General features: G+C 49.7%; 1 protein-coding gene across 5 annotated transcripts in view; it reads left to right on the top strand.

Annotated features, from left to right (window-relative positions):
* Positions 1-21,902, top strand: part of Apba2 (amyloid beta precursor protein binding family A member 2) — a 205,001-nt gene that overhangs the window by 38,223 nt on the left and 144,876 nt on the right. For all 5 annotated transcript variants that reach the window (XM_075952872.1, XM_075952877.1, XM_075952873.1 and 2 more), the window contains exon 2: positions 7,681-7,756. The gene's annotated coding sequence lies outside the window, so the exon portion shown is untranslated. The remainder of the gene's footprint in view (positions 1-7,680; positions 7,757-21,902) is intronic.

The raw sequence follows: 21,902 nt of genomic DNA on the forward strand, positions 1-21,902 counted from the left end.
CATGTACACATGTACATACATTGTACCTCATGCCACACACCTCATTATCATGTCATACACACAAAGACACATGTATGTACCATACTGACTCCACATTTAACTGACCGCATTCCACAACATGTATCATGTCGCCCCACACGCAGATCCTACAACCCATTCCACCCCCATACATAGGCCCCTTAGCAGAGTTCAGTCAGGGTCTGCTTTTGCCAGCTGAGTCATCTTATTAGCCCAAAATAGTTTTTAATGGAAAAAAAAAATACTACAAACCAAAAAGCACCAGCTGCCAAATGCAGATAGGGAATTCTCCCGTGGATTCTGAACTGGGAAATCTGCAGTCAGGAGAAGCTGGGGGTCCAGATAAAGGCTGACATGGTCCCTAAGGCTTTCTTTGCTGTCCTCCATCTATTCCCCTTTCACCTCCTGGTGAATATGGGGGAAGAAAGTGGAAATCTCAAGGATTCTCACCAATGTTATTCAGTCTGAAGAGAGGGGGAGCATGAGAGCAGGGGAGGTTAGAAACCTGGTCCGGCTTTATGCTGAGGTCTTTGATCCATTTGGACTTGAGTTTTGTGTATGGTGATAGATATAGGTCTATTTTCATTCTTCTACATGTTGATATCCAGTTATGCCAGCACCATTTGTTAAATATGCTTTCTTTTTTTTTGCTTCTTTGTCAAAAATCAGTGTTTGTAGGTATGTGGATTAATATCTGGGTCTTCGATTCGGTTCCATTGGTGCTCCTGTTTTTATGCCCATACCAGGCTGTTTTCAGTACTGTAGCTCTGTAATAGAGTTTGAAGTCAGGGATTATGGTTCCCCCTGAAGCTTCTTTATTGTACAGGATTGTTTTGGCTATCCTGGGTTTTTTTCTTTTCCATAAGAAGTTGAATACCATTCTTTCAAGGTCTGTGAAGGATTTTGCTGGGCATTGCATTGAATCTGTAGATTGCTTTCGGTAAGATCGCCATTTATTTGCACTGACTTGTGGGAAAATTTAGCTCCATCTTCCAGTGTACTGGACAGCTCACTAATTCTGTTCATTCTACTCTTAGCTCCCTGAATATCATACCACACACAATATTTATAAAAATCAAGCTTTCTTTTTCACTGGTTTTAGGTTTGTAGAAAAAAAAATGGGCATCAAGTTTCTAATTTGCTGGGCGTCTTGTAGTGTCCCCCAGCCCCCTCTTGTAGTGTCCCCAGCCCCTCCTCTGTTCTTCACGTCTCCCTTGGTCACACTGCCCACTGTGTTGCCTGCAGACAATGTGCTGTTTGCCTGTGTCCACCCTGTACTTTGTGGTTCCCTGTTTGTGTCTCTGTGGGATTTGACAGGGTTACAGATTCATCTGACTTTTTTTATGCAGACATCTTTGCTTCCCTAACTTCCTCCTGTTATAGGAATGTCCCTTGTCACATCCTTTCTCCTCTTTGCTTCCCGTGACATGGGGGAAGGGTTAGGGGGTCCTGCTGTGGTGCTGGTGGGCTGGTCCAGGGAATGATGTTCCTTGTGTCCCTCTGTCTCTCTGGCCTCAGTGTCTTCCCTGTGCTTCCCCTGGGGAACCTAGCAGAGATGGTCATTGCTTGGACTCACTTACGTTTCCCCATATCCCTCCCTTAGCAAAGCCGACCCCACAGAGGTGGTAACAGCTGCATGCGTTTGCTGCACCTTTAGGAGGGAGCGGGCTAACCATAAGAGCCTCATGAGCACAGGCTATCCCTATGTCTCATCTCACAGCACTGCAAGAGGTGGAAGGCGGCTCTGCCCATTCCCTGGGTGTGGGAAGTAAAGCTCAGTTAAGCAATATGCCCAGTATCACAGAGCTGGTAAGTGGCAGAGTTAGGACTGTACCTGGGCTCTGGGGCTAACCCCCTCTTCTCTGTTCAGGACTAGTGACCCACTGGAATGGTGGCTGGCTATGGGTATGGGGCATGCATGACCCACACATTGCACGAGAGGAGGAGAAGCAATGCTGATGTAAGCCCCCTTCCCTTCATGTCTTCAGGACTTGGAGGTTCATGGGAGACATGAGCATTGGACCTGATCTCTGGAGGTTCCTCTTTCCCTGCTTCTTTCTCTATCTTTCTTGTGTGGATGGAGCTTTTTTTTTTTCTCTACAAATGGGTGAGTTGGGTGGGCATGGGTGCACGGGAGCTTCAGAGACCAGACTTCCGAGAAGAAGCCGGCTGGTGGCCATTGCCAGCTGTGTCGTTCCGTGATGTCGCATGAGTGGGTGACCGTGCACCATTCTGCATGTGAACGTGGCCACTGCGCAGAGGGAGACACACAGTTCCCCTGTGCCTCAGGAGTTCCCAAGTCACTTGAATGTTTCCGTTCCTGCCAGCGCTCTGTGAGGATGAATACACACGTGGTGGAGGGCAGGGATTTTAGAGATTCTTTTTCAGTAGAGCTCCTCTCTTTGTTGAAACAGGAAATAGCCTGGGTGTGGGTGGCTCTGAGGAACAGGCTGTCTCCCGGCCCGCAGGGAAGCCTGGCTGTGGTAATTCAGAGAGCACAACCTGCTCCAGCCCTCAGAGTCAGGCTCCTGTGTGGCTGTGGGGCCCTGGGGGCCTGTAAGGAGGTCTAGGAGGCTTTGGCTGCACCTCCAAGCGGTAGCCTGAAGGTGAGCTTTCAGGTCACACTCAAGGTTTCTGGCTCAGCTAGTCCCAGCGCAGGAATGTAGAAGGGTGTGAACATTCATCTGTAAGTGTATGGTGGGGGCTGCAGATGGAATTGTGACTGAAGCATCCCAGATTCTGAAGTTGGGCCCCCTGAGAAGCCATTGATTTTTCTGAACACTCAGTCCACGGGTAAGCCCGTCACTGAGTCCACACTCACTGGGTCACCCTTTAAGTACAGTTGTAAGTGTAGGGGTACATACCAAGGGGCACAGCCGAGGAAGAGGACTTCTGCCCCAGTGGGTGATGGTAGGGGCAAATACTGAGCTTACTTTCGGAGGTGTGCAGGTATAGGTGAGTGGGTACAAGTGGCATCTGAGGTCATCCATGTTTGTGTCTACCAGAAGCTGGCCTGGTATGTCTGAGGCATGGCAGTGGTCCATGGGAGTGGGGCAGGGCAAGAGACAGGAGAAAAGCCGGAGGCCATGGAGCAAGACAGAGGCTTTTCTAGGCATCCTGAGGATTTGTACTGGGGAGACAGTTGGGGTGCAGCAGAGGATAATGGGATACCACTTCTGGTGGAAGTTTTACTAACAGATTTAGGGAGATATAATTAATATATTATGAAGTTCACCCCTGTGAAGTGTCTAATGTGGTGGCTTTAAGTATCTTCATGACATTCATTCCCTAACTCCAGAGCCTTCTACCTGTGCTCAGTTTGGTGACATCCTGTAATATTACTGTACTGTCTTTAAATAGGTGTTTGGTGGGTTTTACCTCATATAGGCCTGTGACTGTCCTGCTTATACAGGGAGCAGCCATTAGTACTAGTGGGTGCACCCGAGAAGCCAGGCTGAAGGGACTGCAGGTTAGAGTCAAAGCAGGGATCGTAGGGAGAACCCCAAGAGCTGGAGGTCAAGGCCAGTGTGGGGCGGTGAGGTGAGGTCATGGGTGGAAGCCAGGTTGGCATGTGGGAAGGCTGTGGAAGAAAAGTTCATCCGAAGCTGGAGCATGCCAGCTCAGGGGGAAAGGCTGGGTAGTCCAGCTGGAAGGAGGAGGCTGTGGGTAGAGCAGGGTCCTGTAAGGGGAGATGAGGCCCAGTTTGGACCAGCTGAAAAACAACCACCTGTAGGCATGCCTTGGAGATGTTGGTTGAGGCGTGAACTTAGAGGCTATGGAACAGTCGGCCTAGGTGAGTGTTGCTTGGTCCATGGTCTTATCCTTGGCACCGTGCACCCGGCGTGACAGCCTACCTGAGGTAACTGCCAGTCCAAGGGCCTCAGCTCCCAGAGGTGGGCATGGCTGTCTGGAAGACAGAAGCCAGTGTTTTGAGGACTCATTGTTTCTAAGCTTTGCTTGTCTGAGGAACCAGGTGCCAGATTATCCTCAAATGCCCCCCCCCCCCCCCCCAATCCATGTCTGTGCAGTGCTGGGCACTTCACTCAGTGTGCAGGGAATGTGTATGTGGAGAGTTTGCAAACAACTTGTGATGGTTCTTTGGTTTTTCTCTCCCTTTGACCATCTTGAGGGTGTTTCTAGAAAAGGAGAGTTTTCCTGTTGGCATAAAACAAAGTCCCAACTTTCTCACGAGCTGACAAAGCAGAAAAGGCAGCGGGTAGGAATGCAGCCATGTGGTGACCGTGGCTGCTCACTGAGCCCAGGTTGCTTCCGACACAGGGTGATAGACAGAGAACACACAGGTCCTGACTCCGTTGGGACTTGGCTCCGAGACTCTGAGTCCGTGACTGGCTGGCTTGGCAGGACAGGGTGAGAGTTGAATTCCCCCAGGCCTGTCATTCTGCGATGCACTCATTCAGGGGAGGCTCTGTCATTGCTAGCTGTCCTCACTGGGCAGGTCAGCCTGGAGCTCCCCTGAGTTAGAACCTTCCAGGCTGTTGCTTGCCCGAAAAGGTCACGCATCAGAATGAGTTTCCACTAGTCCCACTCTCTGTTGGGTCTGGCTCCTGCCCCTCCCACCCTGTACTCTGAGCCACTCAAGGCTTCTAGGTCAACACTTTCTTAAGTGCTTTGACACTTGGTCTGTGTGACCCTGTCACCTTCAAAGCTTTCAGAACATGGACAGTGAGCTGCCCATAGTGAGGTTAAGGGTGGGGGTTGTTCACAGAAAATGTCTGGATCCCAGAACTATTTGAAAGGGACAAGGACATTTTGAAGAGATGCCCCTGTTGACGTGAGAGCTTGTGGTAGGGAGCAGTTCCTCCCGTATAGAGCCTGCTTTCTGGTGAGGGGAGGCAGGCATGGCTACCATCAATGAAAGATGGTGTATGTCGGTCCTGGGAAGTGTCATGAGGCAGCTTTAAGCTTGGAGGGAAGGCTAGGGACACAGATGGTGGGTTAAATAATGAGGTCAGGAAGCTGACACCTGTCCAAAAGCATGATGGGAGAGAATGAGGGTGTGCAAAGGCCCTGAGATCGACCCTTGCTTGTCTGTTCAAGGGAGAACAAGGAAGCCAGATCGGAAGTGGTGAGGCATAAATGGTCCTGGGAGGTCTGTGAAGTTCAACAGTGGAGCCTGTGTAGAATTTGCAGGGGTGATGGAAGGAGATGTGTCCAGGATGTCACCACGGCTTTGGTCTGAGTAACCAAGAACTCTCACTGTCTACTGGTCGGGAATACTTTGGGTGGAGACCAGAGTGTCACCAATTCATGCAGCGAGGGCCTTAAGTTGCCTTTCAGAGTCAGAGTGAGTGTGAGAGATGCTAAAAGACTCACTTGGGACCGGGATGCCCTAGGGGTTGAGTGGTGTACGGAGGAGGCTCTTGCTGGCTGCTGTTTGACTATTGGCATCTGGGTCATCTTGCTGTCCTGTATGCCTGCACCTGGTTTCCTATGCCCTCGTCCATATAATCCTGCTTGTGTTGGCTGACCTGGATGTTATCTTCTCTTGCTCCAGCAGAGTCTTCAATACTAGGTAGAGAAGGGGCTCCCTGAGCCTCCTGGGAAGGAGTTGGCTGGGTATGGGTGTACAGAGCGTCAGGGCAGGGCTGGTAGCCAGGCTGTAGCATGTGATGTCAGCCATTGCAGGTGGTGATTCCAGGGAGAAGGATGTCCCTGACGATCTACCTCTGCCTTTCCCAGTGGGCCGAGTCACCCCCTGACTGGTCAGGCTTGGCTGTGTTTGCTGGGTCAGCATTCATAGTGAGGGGAGCCATGGCAGCCAGTACCGGGTGCAGAGAAGTACAGGCTTGGGATGTGGGCGCCCACCTCTTTGTTCCTGGTGCTCTGGGGGTCAGGTATGGGGGAGAGGGAAGCAGCTGGCCCTGGGAACTGAGCTCTGTTGGCTGCTTAACAATTGTGGGGATTGTAAGTGCTGCAGCGGCCTGCATTTTCTGTAAATGTCTTCCTGGGTGGGCTTGGAGAGTGGCCAGCCTGAGAAAGACGGGCAGGATGCCAAGGTGCCCATACAGGAGGGTCGTCTGCTGGGTACCGGTACATGAAGGAAGCCAAGTACCTAAACCCTGCCCCAGGTGGCCTGCCATAGGTCTCCCACTCCATCATTGGTGTGGGATAGGGAGCTACTGAGAGAACCATGGGGCCTTTGCAGCTGTCCTGGCTCCCAGGCAGCCTCCACTCTCCCACGGGGCATTTCTGAGGAAGATTGTGGATGTATTTTTAGCCTGAGGAACACACTGCAGGTGGCATTCGCAGGTTAGTAAGGGCAGGTGTGCAGTGAGACAGTGATGGGTGCCCGTGTTTTAGAGACTGGCAGGCAGTTCCTGGGCTTCTGTTCAGGATGCATGGCCAGGATCCAGGGAAGGTAGCTGCGGTCAGGGGAGACTTTTTCTATGCACCCCATTTTTTTTCCTTAAGTCATTTTTATCAGCATATTCTGGGTAGAAGGAACCGCTTCATGAGTGTCCCGCTGATCTGTACCCTACAAGCTCCACCCCAAGGGAGATCATTGCCTTCTGTTCTCCCGGGTCATCATGGACCTCACTGACACAATGACCTCCTTCTATAGCCTCAAACCTCTCATGGACCTCAGTGCAAGTGAGGCAAGAGCCTGGGGATCGGCCTTTGCAGTGTACCACCACATGGCGGCCCACTGACGTCACACACCATGAGAGTCCCTGGGCATGCTCACTGGGGTGGGTCAGATGAATGGGAGGAGAGTTGATCTGGGTCTCCCCACTCTTTTTCCTTAGGCACGATAGTGGATCCCAGAAGTTGGGGGGGGGGCTCCAGCTGGGTAGCATGCTCCAGGAGCAGGACAAAAAATCTGTCTGAAGAAGCTGTAGGAGAGAACGCAGCAGGGGCCTGCCTTAGCGCTCGAGGAAGAGTTGGTTTCCAGGCAGCTCCTCCTTTGAAAGGACAGGGTGTGCAGGAAGGAACCGAGGGCATGTGTAGGAGGTGGTGCCAACTCAGTGTCTGGGTGCAGAATTCTCCGAAGCTCAGGCGGTGTGCAGGCTTCCCAGGCTCTCCCGGGAGCAGAGCTAAGACGGAGACCAAGGTGTCTGTCTTTGCAGTTCAGGGCCGAGAAAGAACAAGCAAGCCGCGGAGGACATGGTGTCTCTTGCCCACCTGGTGGCTCTCTTCAAGCACTGGCATTTGAGCAAGGTCATCGTTTCTTTGCAGAGTCCTTGCATTTGGAAGAAGCATATCCTATCCATATATCACATATACCATTCTAAGAAAAGTATCTCGAATTGCACGGAGCTCTGAGCCTTGTGTAGTGTTTTGCTACTTTGGGAAAAAGCAAGCTGGGAACAGATTCCCTAATGTGTGGGATGTATGTGTGTAGAGGGGTGTGGGGATGTGAAGAGATATTTTGTTTATTTCAGGGTCTTCCTGCAAAAGAGTTTGAGAAGTCTGTCCCTCACATATCCAGTGTGGCTCCGGTCTGTAGGCCAGTTAGTGGTCTGTGTTGACCTTTCTGCCTGACCCTGAAGATGTCAGGAAACTCATGACCAGCTGCACTCTGTATTTCCAGATGTTGCCTGTTGAGGAGAATACTTGGGTTCTGACTCCGCCCTGTGTCTGTGAGGGAGTGGGTTGCTTTCCCAGCCCACTGACTCCATGTTTGTGATCTTTCTGTTGCAGTTCTCTGGATACTGAAGCACCGCTGAAGCTCGGCCAGGTGACCTGGTGGAGGCTGGACTTTGTGAGGAGACTGCCGGTGAGTGGGATGTGTTTTCCAACTTCCGCGTTTCCCGATGTGCCCTTGGGACAAGTCCCCATTAACATGCCTAGCCACAACCTCACCTCTCTCCAACCAAACTCTCATGTACTCATGCCGATTTCCAGTGCTGTCTGGTTTGAAACGGTAACACCTACAGTTGTCACTTGGTATCCATGGAATGGCATCAAGGGCTTCTGTGGGTTCCTGGATCTGAGGATGCTCCAGTCCCCCATGTGAAGTGCTCAAGAGTTACATGGGACATGCATACATCCTCCTTCGATGACTTCTGACACTTCATATGTTGCAACTGCTATATGAATACTTGATTTTATTATTTCGGGGATGGCAAGAAACATAGCTGCGCCCATGTTCAGTGTGGACTGGGCCGTTGTAATCCTAGTATGACATCACAGGAGCCCAATACCGTACTGTAGGGAGACGACAGGTTAGGAAAAGGCCAGGCCATGCCCATACCATTCATGTGGTCTCTGCTGTTCTCTGGAGGGTTTGGTTGGTAAAAAATGGTTTGCATCTTTAGGACTTTTGGAATAAAAACAGTTTCGATCTGTGGTTGATTGTGTCTACAGATGTGGAACTGCACATCTGTATATGTGAAAAAGGCATAGGGAAGAGGTAGCAATGTGTGGAGGACAAATGACCAGCAGGCTGCCAATTGTGTCCAGCCCATGGGAATGACTGTCCCTGTCTCTGCTGCCAGGGTACCGTCAATCCTCCATGATGTATTATTGGAGACCCTCCTTCCCAGACAGTGGTGATGAGCCCAGGGCATCCATCACTTCTTTCAGAGATTTTCAGAAGCTGGCAGGGAGTGGGCAGGGTCTCTGTGCCTTTTGTGGGAGTAATAGTTCTTATGTTGTTCCACACCCAGACCATTCATGGGCGACCCAGGCAGCCAGCCCAAAGGTGCTGTTGTTGTGGGAAGGCTCCTTTATCAAAAAGCAGGCTGGGGGCTCTACAGAAAGTGCCAAGTGAATGGTGCAGGGTCCCTGGGCTGGTCTGAGGGACCTGCAACCATGGTTGGATGTGAAGATGTGTCATCTCAAGGGCATCTCCTGCTGGGGAGTTAGGGTGGCCAGCTCTGCACGGTTCTAGCAGGGTGGTTTAAACAGCATGAGTTTGTAGTCTCTCAGTTTTGGAGGATTGAAATTTAAGACCAAGGTGCTAGTCTGGTGGTTCTTTTGAGGGCTCTCCAGGAAAGGGCTGGTGGCTTGCTCAGTTCCTAGACTACATCTACCTTTTAGGGGTGTGTCTTGACCTGCCCCAGGTCAGCCTGCTCTTGCCTGTGTACTGTCTTCCCTGCACCACATGATACTCTTGGTCAACAATGCGACACACACACACACACACACACACACACACACACACACACACAATTGGAGTGGACCTGGTGAATTTCTACAGCCTAGTGACCTTGCCTGGGCTGTCACGCTGTCACAGCACAGTGTCCATCCACCTGTATGCAGGGTACACTGCCAGCCGTATGAGAGGGCAGATGTAGCGACTTGGTGATGACCGGTGCTGCTGTTTGGATCCAGGGTGTCCTGGATCGCTGGGGTGGTTCCATCATGAAGTTGTAGAACCTTTAAGAGATGGAACCTCGTGGGGGGGTGGTCTTCAGGTCATTGGAAGTGTGTTCTAGAAGGGACAGTGGTCCCCAAGCCCTTCTGCCTCTTCTTTTTCCTGTGTTCCCACAAGACGAATAGCTGTGTTCCACCATGTTCTTTCTGTCATGATGGCTTACATTGTCACAGGCCTAGAAGCAATAGGGCCACCAACTGTGGACTACAGTCTCCAAAACTGTGAGCCCAAATAAACCTTTCCTCTTTATAAGCTGGTCATCTCAAGCATTTTGTTATAGTAGTAAAGCTGGATAACAAAATATGGTTTATTATGTATTGGCTTATATATTTTTGTAGCATGATTAATAAAAACTCAGATACTGGAGTTCAACCTAAAGATCAGGAAAGCGAAGCAGCCAAGCCACTAGAGAGCTCTTACCTCTATGAAATCTTCAGAATGAAAGAGAGCGAGTACCTGTCTCATCCAGCCTTATATTCCTCTCTAGTGCTGGGATTAAAGGCGTGCACCACCACCATCTGGCCTCTATGGCTAACTAGTGTGGCTGTTGGGATTAAGGGTGTGTGCCAGCACTTCCAGGCCTGTATGGCTGACCAGTGTGGCTGTTTTGCATTCTGATCTTCAGGCAAGCTTTATTTATTAAAACACAAATGAAATACCACTACATTATTTACACCCACATTTCTGAAAAATGTGTGTGCCATTTGTGTGTGTGTGTGTGTGTGTGCGTGTGTGTGCATGTGTGTGTGTGCGCGCGCGTGCGTGCATGTGTGTGTGTGTGTGTGTGTGTTGAATAGGAGTAAACCCAAGGCCTCTATGCATTAGGTTTCTCTTCTGCTGTTCAGGCATATTCCAGCCCTGCACTACATGACCCATTGTGGCAAAGAAGATTTTAATGCATAGCTTCCCCGTCTTGGAGCTCTATCATCTAACCAATACATTTCTATAGTCAACTTCCTAATGCCAGTCAGGACAATCAGTGCCATGCTACAGTCATAAACATCTCCCAGATGTGAGGGGTGGGCAGCCATTATTGATTACCCTTCCGCCTGCCCTGCCCTGGTCCCTGGATTTTCCAGACTGAGTAAGTCTTCCCAACAGCTCAGATGGTTGTTCAAATTCTGAGCAGTGTTTTCTAATGGGATGGGTATACTTTAAACATAACGTTATTGCACTTTTACAGAGCATGGGGTAGACTAAACACAAGCTTTGCGTGTCCTGGGAAATGACATTTGCTCCACTGGAGTGATCTGGAGCTGAGCCAGCATTGCTGGGTGTATGTCAGAGGAGGAAGGACAGCCTCCTGCCCTGGGCGCAGGGCAGGGACAGACAAGGATGGTGGCTGGCAGTGGATCTGGTGAGGGGAAGTGGGGCTGAGGCCCTCAGCACTGAGAATGCGGATTTCCTGCTCTTCCCTGACAGTGTCCTCTCCCCTGAGTGCCTTCGTCCACAGGGCATCACATCGAGGCTTCCCAGCAGCAGGACCTCCTGACCCTTGCTCACCCCTGCTGTGCCAAGACCTTGGGCTTTGCTCTTTGGTGGTTTTGGAGGTGACTGGGGAGAGGGGTGCTTTTCTCTCTTCCCCCCATGCAGGGGTCATCACCCTGTGTGGCTGCTGCGGCTGCTGCTTGCTGCTTTGGTGCCCTGTTAAGGGAGACCTGCATTTCAAAAGAAGACACAGAGAGGTGTCAGCTGCCCCTTCCTGAAAACCAGAAGTCAACGTGGCCACTTCTGGTTTGCTCCACCCCTTCACCCTTGATGAGTGAGACCACCTAGATACGCTGTGCACCACATCTGTCTCCATCTCCTTGGTGCCCAGGAACTTTGAGAGCTTGTCGTCCCTGTTGCACCAGGAATGTGCTATTACTGGTAGGATTTTTAAATGGGGGGAAAGTACACATAATACAAAAATTTACCATTAGCCATCTTAATAAAATGTATTTTATTTACTTGGTGTGTTTATATGTATGGGTGTTATGTATATGTGTGTATGTGGTGTGCACACCTCTTTAGTCCAGAGGTTTGGGTGTCCTCCTCAATGGCCCTCCATCTTAACTTTTGAGGGCAAGTCCCCAACTGAACCTGCTTGATCACTGATTTGGTTAGCCTAACTGGCTTCCTGCTTCTGCTTTTTCAGGGCTGAGATCACAGGTGTATCCCGCCCTATCCTGGGTCTCATGTCAGTGCTGGGATCCAAACTCAGCATCTGTGCTGACTGAGCCATACTCAGTGCCTTAACTTTATTTTTAAAACTGATACATAAATGTAAAACTTGTGTATATTTATGGCGATTGCATGATATTTTGATAAACTGTATATAACATAATGTTCAAACTAGGGTAAACATCTATCTCTTTAAAACGTTTGTGCTTTTTATGGTATTCCTGTAGCTTTTTTTAAAATATAGTTTTGTAGTGTGTATATGTGTAGGCCAGAGAGCAGGGTTTGAACTCAGGTGGACAGGCTTGGTAGCAAGTTCCTTACTCTGCTGATCTATGCGGCAGGCCCTCTTGTAGCTATTTGGAACACACAGTACTTTACTGTCCTCATCTTGTGCCCACAGCATGCTCCTGAGTGGTGCACCTGCCTCTGGTGACCATGGTTCTACTCTCAGCTTCCCTGGGATCAGCTTCTTAAATTCTCCACGTGAGCGAGACTTCAGGCAATGCTTGTCTTTATGCAGCTGGCTTACTTCCATTAGCAGAATGATGTCCAGTGGTGTCCACACTGTCTCAAGTAACGGGAATTCATTAAATTTTATGGTAGCTGATTGCTGTCTGTTCTGGTTTGTTTTCTGTTGCTGTGGTAAACAGCATGACCCAAAGCAACCTGGGGAGGAGAGAGTTTGTTTCAGCTTACAGGTTGTGGTCTGTCATGGAGGGAAGTCAGGATGGGAACGCAAGGCAGGAATCTGAAGGCAGGAACTGGATCAGAGACCATGGAAGAACCTGCTTACTGTCTCACTCCAAGCCTCAGGCTCATCTACTTTTCTTATACAGTTCAAGACTGAGGGCTCCCCCTCCCCGACCAATATACTAGGTCTCATTGGCATGCAGCTGTTTTCTTGTCTTTGACGCAGCCAACGGTGCACTTAGCTGAGGTTGGTGAAGCCCTCAGTCTTGGACTTGGAACTTCTAAACTCATGGTCTAAATAAACCTCCTTTCTCTGTAAAGTATTAAGTCTTAATATAAGACTTAATATATAAGTCTTAAGTATTTTGTTGCATTAGTAGAAAGAGAACTAAGGCAGCCTTTGGGTGAGGGGTTCTCAGAGTTCTCAGGGAGAGGAAGAATCAGCCTGCAATCACTGTTTCAAACTCAGGGCTATGATACCAGGCTTCTCATCGGGTGTGTTGATCTGTCCTTAGAAAATGTTCTTGTAGTGGTGCTGAAGCCAGGGCCCCCTGTAGCATCCAAGTTGCCTGATTGCCGCAGGAGAAAGTGGCTTTTCTGTGCTTGCTCCTAGATTTGGGGCTCTTATCCTTTCTCTGTACAAAACTTCCATCCACCATGGTCCACAGCCCCCCCTGCCTTGCTTTGGGGATTACAGTGTGGGGTGCCCACTCATCCAGAAAAGCAGACTCGCCCCCATTCCCACATCTTGGTGATTTGGTTCTCACTAACAGGTTTTAAGTGGTTGCCATCTGTTCTCCTCTTAATTATTTTTCCTAATTCCATCAAAGGGAGGAGGAAGGACATTTTCCCCGAAGTCCAGATCTCACCTCTGCCGCCCACCAGGGTGGAGGAACGCAACTGCCATCCCTGAGGGTAAGGAGGCAGAGGGTGACGCTGGCCCCTTTCAACAGGGCCATACCCCTGCCTGATGTTCATTCAGTAGTGCAGTGGCAGGAGCCTCCAGGCCTCAGCCTCACCCTCCTGACAGATCCATGCACCCTGCTCTGTGGTGGCAGAGACTGGATGGAGCTTCTGTGGTTGACCAGGGCCAGCCAGTCACTGTGAATACCTTGCCCAAGTGGAGCGTAGTGCTGGCAGATGCCACGCGGAGAGCTTTACTGGAAAAAGAGTCCCTCCTGCTGATGCATCCACTGGCCTGGTGTAGCTTGTCACTGTCCAATACTGCTTTTTGCCCTATGTTGTATTTTATTTATCACCCACTAGGCTGGATACTAACAGAGCAGTGAGGCCCTTTCCCACTCCACCGTCCCTCGGCATGTGTCCTGCAGACGCATTTCTTCCCCGACCAGGGAAGTCAGACGGGCTTTGGAGCTTTTTGCTATGCTAAGGCAATGAGAGTCTCAGCTGCTTCCCAGTGTGTGTGTGTGTGTGTGTGGGGGGGTGTTATCCAGCGATGTGCTGGCTGATTGCAGAGACCTCCAAGTCTCCTGCCTAGCTACAGCCTGACCTGCCCTGGAATGCAGCGATAGGGGAGGGCTGTGCACGCCCCTCCCCTCCTCAACTGTCATCAGACCTGCACCTGCTCATCCCTTCTTACCAGTGCCAGTTGACGAGCCTGAGGGGTTCAGTGTCTTTAGAAAAGGCAGTCTGGCAGCTGATGACCATGGTGACACTTTGAGCAGCCAACAGGTGCTCAATTCTGACTTCTCCTGGAGGAGACACCCTGGAGATGATCTTGCCAAGAACATACTTAATCTGGTGTCCATGCTTGCTCTGTCCAACCCAGATACCCCAACAGCCTCTTGGCTGGCTCTGTGAGATGTCCCCAGGGAGAATTCTGTGACCACAGATGGTTTATCCCTGGGCAGAATCTCTTTAGCTCTTCAGGGTATAACTGGATGCCATTTCCCATTTCTGGATACTCAGGAGATTTAAGAGTGGGCCACGAGACATTGGGGATTTAGCATCTGGCTACCACTTCTAGAGTCTGATTCAGGAGGCAAAGCAAAGCCCTGGTCTCCTCCTTGGGCCATTCATTGGCCTTCTTGCTGATCTCTAGGCTAGGATATTCAAAAAGCCAGTCTGGGACATCTGCTCTTTGGTGCTCGTTGCCTCTGCTGGCCAGGTCAGTATCCTGGGCCACAGTGACCACTGTGTCCCACCTCATGACCTCCCAGGAGAAACTGCCTGAGCTGTCTGTTCTGTAATTCCCAGACCCCCAAGAACGGGAGGTTATGGAGTTCTGCAACCAGCCCCGCATTTTTCTGGGGGAAGGCTTGATAGAGTTTCCTGGCTTTCCCGTCCCCTGTGTCCTGGCACTCAGATTGCCACCATTGAAGGCTATAATCCCCAGCCATTCTGGTGTGGCCTTGTTTCCTTCAGCACATGACTGGAGAGCCAGCCTCGCTTCATGGAAGCAGGACATGGTGTCGCATCTAGATTCACTGCTGGGCTCCCTAGGCTCAGGAACCATTTCTCCTCAGCGGTGGCCTGGAGGGTCCTTTCAGTTCAACGGTGTCTGTGAGTGAACTGGGGCGTTGTCTGCATCGGGCTTAGAGATGGGAACATTTTAGTTCTGTTTGAATTACCAGCAATTGAAAATAATAATGTCAGTCTTGGCTGTATATATTCGAGATTCTATTTGTATCTTCGGAAGCAACCACACAGTATGTATTTTGGGATGTTATGCTCAAACGTGCAGATGCTCACGTAGAGGAAGTCTCCGTGGGAGAGCCTCTGTGCTGGCAAAGGGGTATCTGGGACAGGTCTACATCTGGCCCTTCCGCACCTGACTCCTGGGTCTCAACATATTTGTAGGGAGCAGCCATGGAACCCAGCCTCCTCTCCCAGTTTAGCAGTTGGCTCTTGCTCATCCTCAGTGCCCAGGATGGTCTGCAGGTGCCTGAAGCCACCAACTGTGCTACCTGCTTGTAGCTGAGTGAGGTACCTATTAGGCACAGTAGGAGACCAACAGTAATGAATAACCCATACATTACAGCAGTTCATTCACAGTCTCTGAAGTGTTCATTTCTGGGGTTTTCCTAGTTGGTATTTGTGGGTGGCAGTTGACTATGGGTAAATGGACTTAAAAAGCAATGTCTCTAAAGAGCAGGGGCTGGAGCACAGGGCCGTCAAATTCCAGGAACAGAGCCACTGGTCAGATGTACAGCTGACCTGGGGTTCCAGTCACTATCTGACTCTGGTGCCAGTCTGTGGCATGGGGCAGGATGGGTGCATGCAGGGTGGTCCTTGAGACTGTGTTCACACTTGTCCCACAGTTGCCCACACTTGCAGTGGGCTCCAGGGCCACTGCTGCCTGCAGATGGGTCAGCTTCCCCTGGAGTGTCCATACTGGCTAGCGTCTCTGTTCCTAGGACAGTGCCTGACTGTGGGGACAACCTCCCCCTCAGGATTTCTAAGTTGGGGCACATGGAGCATCCCGAGATCCGTGTGTATCTGCCCCTCCCCATGCTGCCCCCATCATCATCGCAGAGGCACACCGAGCTTTGCCACAGCGACACAGGGTGGCGCAGCCTCCCTCGGGGATGCGAATGGAAGCTTGGGTCCTGGTGTGGTAGCGTTAGAAGTAGGATGGTGTCTGAGGGGTGGGTTCTAGTGGAAGATGGTGAGGTTGTTGGGGGTGTGTCCTCAGAAGGGATTAGGGACTGAAGAAACGAGTGAGGGCCTAAGAGTGAGTGGTGCTGAGGACGTAAGTTCAATTCCCAGCACCCACTGTAGGGGACTCACAGCCACGTGTGACTTCAGCTCCAAGGAATCCAAGGCAATCTTCTGACCGCAGCAGACAGCTCACCCGTCAGTTCTCTCAGGAGCCAATCCTTAGGCAAAGGGTCACTCTGGTTCCTGCTTCCTAACTTCTGTCCTCGCCAAGTGAACTCCCCTTCTCCGGTACACACCTTCTCCAAAGGTCGACCAACTGACTGGCTGGTTGCAGACTAGTTTTAAGCTATGAACTGAATTAACCTTTTATTCACCACAAAAGCTTCAAGCCTCTGTTATTTGGTTGTAGCCACAGACAAAGACTAACAACGTACTTTAGACGCGCCAAGACGCCCTTCAAGTAAATAATCCTGCCCTGTTACACATGTACTTCGTCTTTCTCAGTCCGGTTTGTTTTGATTAATGTGACCATCTCTAGTTATGTTCATGTTCTAGGGACAATTTTTTTTTTCTGGCAAGTCGGTGCAGCCACGATCAAGGTCAGTATGGAAGGCTAAAAATAGAAATGCCACTCAAGCCGGCTGTTCCTCTCTGTGTGCCTCTGAGTTAGCACATCACAGAGACTCTTGTGGGTCATTGCTTCAGGACTCACACAGAAGGGTCAGGAAGCAGCCCGCTGCCCATCAGTAGAGGAACTGCATACAGTGCTTTTGTCCCTTTTGTCAACGTTGGCCACGCCCCACTAAGCCAATGGGGGCTGTGTTGTGTCATCTCAACCAAGGTCTGCTCCTAGGGAAGAGGTGGAGTCGGCTGCTGTCTTGCCATACCAGGCGAGCAGAAACTCCTCCCTACTTGCTTGGCTCCAGAGTGTTGCCTGCACCTCTCCTGCTTTCCCTCTTTCCTGAAGTGTTGGGCACAAATGGTCAGGCATCTTAGAAGCCCCGCTCGAGGGGTCCAAAGCCCACCTGCCACCTGCTGCTACTTGAACAGAGTGTGTTTGGGGGATGAGGGTGCCATTGTTGGTCTTCTAGGATACAGCGAGTTGTAGCACACGTGGCCCCCTTGTGACCATTATTGCAAAAGAAAAGGGGCACCTGGGTGTGGTGGTGCACATCTTTATTCCTTGGGAGGCAGAAGTAGGTGGATTTCTGTGGGTTTGAGGCTATCCTGGCCTACAAAGAAAGTTCCAGGACAGCCAGGACTAATAGACACACAGAGGAACCCTGTTTTGAAAAACGAAAGAAGGAAAGAAAGAAAAAGAAAGAAAGAAAGAAAGAAAGAAAGAGAGAAAGGAAAAAGAAAGAAAAGGGGCATTTTCCTTTCTCCTGAAGGTGAACTAGGTCAAGAGATTTATTTTTTTTCTGCAGCGATGCGTTTCTTTGAATTCTCATGTATGACTGACAGTCCCTGGAGCACAGGTGTCTCTAAGGAGGTCAAGAGCCTGAAGTGGCCTGGCCCTGGGCTCCTGCCACCTGGTGCATCTGCCCCAGTCCTCTCTGCCCTGCTTCTCCCTGCTGTTGGGCCAAGTCCTGCCCAGATGGTGACATGAACCAGTCTGGTCATGTGTGGATGGGAAAGTTAGCCAACAGCTTGGGGTCTAGGAGGGCTTTTCCGCGTCCTGGGGGGCGGGGTTCTAGGGCTGGAAGGGCCATGGGCTTGAGCACCCACAGATTCTGCTATCATCAGGTGGCCTATAATTAATCCCCCAAGTATACAGTTGATGACCACATATGACTGAGAGGCTGAGGGAGACAGGAAAATAGGCCCTAAAGATGCTGACCCTGGAAATACAAGTCTGTTCCTTTATTCATGGCCCCAAAGACTCTACTGATGTCACAGTTAGGGTTTTGCGGTGGAGAAGTTATCCTTCATTAACTGGGTGGGCATATGTTATCGTAACTGTGTTAGTTAGCGTTGTGTGACTGTATAGAGCAGGCTAAACCCCAGCGTGGCGTCAGGACTGATCCGTGGCTCCTCCCACCAGTGGCTCTGCCTCTGTTTGGGTCTTGCACTGTTGACCTCTGTTCATGAATAGCTGTGACTTCTTGTGGGCCCCAGCTCCTCTACCTGTATGCCTGCTTGTGTGTATCTGTGTGTGAGTTTGCGCGTGTATGCCTGTGTGTTTGAACACGCCCGTGTGTATTTGTGTGTGTTTGTATGTACCTGTACATGTCTCTGTGTATCTATATATGTCTCTGTGTGTATTTGTGTGTGTGTGCCTGTGTTTCTATATGTATGCCTATGTGTTTCTATGTGTGTACCTGTGTGTATCTGTACGTCTGTGTATGTGTGCACCTGTGTGTGTATCTATGTGCCTCATGCCTGTGAGCGTAGAGCTCTCAGACAACTCTGAGAAGGCAGTGAATCAGGGCAGACCAACTTCAGGGACTGGGGCATCTGCAGAGGCTTGGGAGCTGTTCCAGCATGTGTGGGCGTGTGTATGAGGCCGCCAGTCACAGAGGGAAAGTGCTGCCTTGTGGGAGGCCTCCTGTTCCTTTGGTCACTGTTGATGAAGTTTTCACCTTAGAACACTTTTAGATGTGAGGAGAGTTTGCAGTGCTGGTAAAATAGCTCAGAGAAACACCGTCCCCAGCCATGGTTCCCCCAGCACCTGATGCTACAGTGGGCCGTTTGCCACAACCATGGAACCCACATGGATCAGTGGCAGATTTTAGACTTTCTTTGTTTCTGATGATCTGGGCAGTTTTGAGAATTAAGGGACTGGACCTTGGTAGACTGCACCTCAGTTTGAATTGTCTTAATGTTTTTCTCCTGGTTGTGAGTTATGAGTTATAAGGGGAAACCCCACAGAAGTGGAGTGGTCCTCGAATATCACATGCTATCATAGTCAATGTAAAACTACCCTTTTCCTCTCCAAAGGACTCTGTAGGAGGAAGCCGTCTAAGGGATGAGGGTCCTAGGGAGAGTGTGTGCATAAATGATTTGGGATTTCTGTATGGGAGAATGCTGCTTACTTATCAATTCATCCAGACACTCATGGATTCCTGGTTTTGCTGTTGCGTTTTGCATCATAGCCCTCTGCGTCCCTGGATACCACATCTATGGATTCAACCACCTGTGATTGACAGCACTTAGGAAGACAGCATCTGTGCTGCACACGCATGGCATTGTCTCCTGTCACTCCCTGTGTTCTCAGCCACTCAGCTTCTACGTTGCATTAGGGATTATGAATCCGCTGGAGTGACTGAAAGCTCACAGGATGGTGCACACAGGTTCTGTGCAGTCAGCGCGGGGCTGTAAGTGAAGGACTCATGCTTCCTATGACTGTTGTGTACAAGGCATTCTGGGTGAGCCCGGTGGGGGTCAGGGGCCTCCATGCCACAGTATTGATTTTTCTGCTCAAATTGTTCAGAAATACTAGAAGTTCGGGCTACCTTCTGGACCACTTTGACAAACCACTGCCTTCTCATGGTTTAAGCATTTTTTGTTTAATGAAAGATTTATTTATTTTATATGTGTGGATATTTTGCTGTGTGTGTGTGTGTGTGTCTGTGTTGTGTGCATTCCATATGTCTATATGGAAATCAGAAGAGGGTAATGAATCCCCTTGAACTGGAGTTACAGATGGTTATGAGCTACCACACAGGTATTGGGGACTGAACCTGGGTCCTTTGGAAGAGTACCAGTGCCCTTAACTACTGATCCATCTCTGGCCCTTGGTGATTTCTTATGTTTGGGGACAAGATATTTCAGTCTTATCTTGTACAGCGTGTTCATGAGGCCAACCTCTACCTCAAAATAAAAAGGGAAAAAGTGGCTATGCATATAGTTTGGTAATAAATCACTAGCCTACCATGCTTAAGACCCTTGGTTCAATTCTTAGTGCCATAAATAAATAAATAAACCAAACAAAAAGCAGTCTGCATGCTAAGTGTGTTTATTGTTACCAAGACACCACTGCTCTGGGCTTTTCCTCTTCAGATCTAGGTCACATCTGTGTGTTCAGACATATGTGGCCATGCATAGGTACCCTGGCTCTTTGAAGGCTGGTCCCATCAACAATCACAATCACCCATGAGGGTTCGGTGTGTCCGTCGTCAGTGTGGAAAGGAATACTGGCACCACCTGACCCTTAGACAGGAATAAAGGACCTGGCTGAAAATATATTATCCAAGTATAAAAAAATGGAATGATGGGAATTATCTGGTCACTTACCAGGGAGCTTGAAAAATAAGGCATGGACAGACACGGTTCAGTCCTCCACAAATGTGACTCCTGGCTGTCAGTTAAACCCCTGAGCTGAAGTTGTTATTGATCACTGAGGTGAGCTGTGTTGTCATGGTGACTGTTGCTTACTCTGGGTGAGCTGTTGTGATATTGTCATGCTGTCAGGCATTCTCGGTGTTATATTGTCACCCTGACTGTTGATCATGCATTCGCGGTGTTATATTGTCACCCTGACTGTTGATCATGTATTCGCGGTGTTATATTATCACCCTGACTGTTGATCATGCATTCGCGGTGTTATATTATCACCCTGACTGTTGATCATGCATTCGCGGTGTTATATTGTCACCCTGACTGTTGATCATGCATTCGTGGTATTATATTGTCACCCTGACTGTTGATCATGCATTCGCGGTGTTATATTGTCACCCTGACTGTTGATCAGGCATTCGTGGTGTTATATTGTCACCCTGACTGTTGATCATGCATTCGTGGTGTTATATTGTCACCCTGACTGTTGATCATGCATTCGCGGTGTTATATTGTCACCCTGACTGTTGATCATGCATTTGCGGTGTTATATTGTCATCCTGACTGTTGATCATGCATTCACGGTGTTATATTGTCATCCTGACTGTTGATCATGCATTCGCGGTGTTATATTATCATCCTGACTGTTGATCATGCATTCGCGGTGTTATATTGTCATCCTGACTGTTGATCATGCATTCGTGGTGTTATATTATCACCCTGACTGTTGATCATGCATATGCGGTGTTATATTGTCACCCTTACTGCTGATCATGCATTTGCGGTGTTATATTGTCATCCTGACTGTTGATCATGCATTCGCAGTGTTATATTATCACCCTGACTGTTGATCATGCATTCGCGGTGTTATATTGTCACCCTGACTGTTGATCATGCATTTGTCGTGTTATATTATCACCCTGACTGTTGATTATGCATTCTCGGTGTTATATTGTCATTCTGACTGTTGATTATGCCGGAAAAGTTGTTATATTGGTTATGGGCGGCTGCTCTTTGTTGCAGTCAGTATATGCCCTGTGTTGCACATGCCGTGAAATACTGTGCTACTGTGGGCCCCCAGCTTGGGTTCCCATCTCCTGAGAACTTCTGCAGTAATGTCTCCTCTCATCTCAGCAGTCCTGAGAAAAGCAAGTCTCTGTTTTCCCTGTGTGGCCGAGGAAAATCAGTGGCGCGAACATTGCCAGCTCCAAGCTGCTGATAAGACAGGCTCACATGGGGCTGGAGAGATGGTGTAGCAGTTAAGAGCACCCGCTACCCTTGCAGAGGACCTGGGATTAGTTCCCAGCACCCATAGCCGGAGACTCACAACTGCATGTAACTCCAGCTCCAGGGAATCCAACACTGTGTTCTGGCCTCAGAGACATCAGTATGATGTGGTATATGTGGTATACACTCATAGACACATACATAATGCTAAATCTTTAAAAAAAAAAGCACCTCACATTTCTGTATGCAGAATACCATAAGTCTGTACCCTCTGTCCTATGTTTGTGTCAGAGGAAGGAAGCCGAAGTGGTCATATTATGATTCCCTGACCTAGTCTCCCCTAGCAGGGATCTCAGAGTTTTGCTATAAAGAGGCCTCTTGTCATTGGTTGATATTCCTCTTCCCTCGTAGTCCCATTTTCTCCCCTCCTGGGCTTTGACATAAAACATCCCTGCAGAGTTGCCCCTCTGTACTTAGCAGATGTCGCTCATTGCAGCTTTGCCCTGAGCTTCACAGCCTGCTGTCTTGGCTCCTTCCCTGCACATTCCAGCAGCTGCTGGAGAGA

The sequence above is a fragment of the Microtus pennsylvanicus genome, chromosome 18 (genome assembly GCF_037038515.1).
Source record: "Microtus pennsylvanicus isolate mMicPen1 chromosome 18, mMicPen1.hap1, whole genome shotgun sequence".
NCBI lineage: Eukaryota > Metazoa > Chordata > Mammalia > Rodentia > Cricetidae > Microtus > Microtus pennsylvanicus.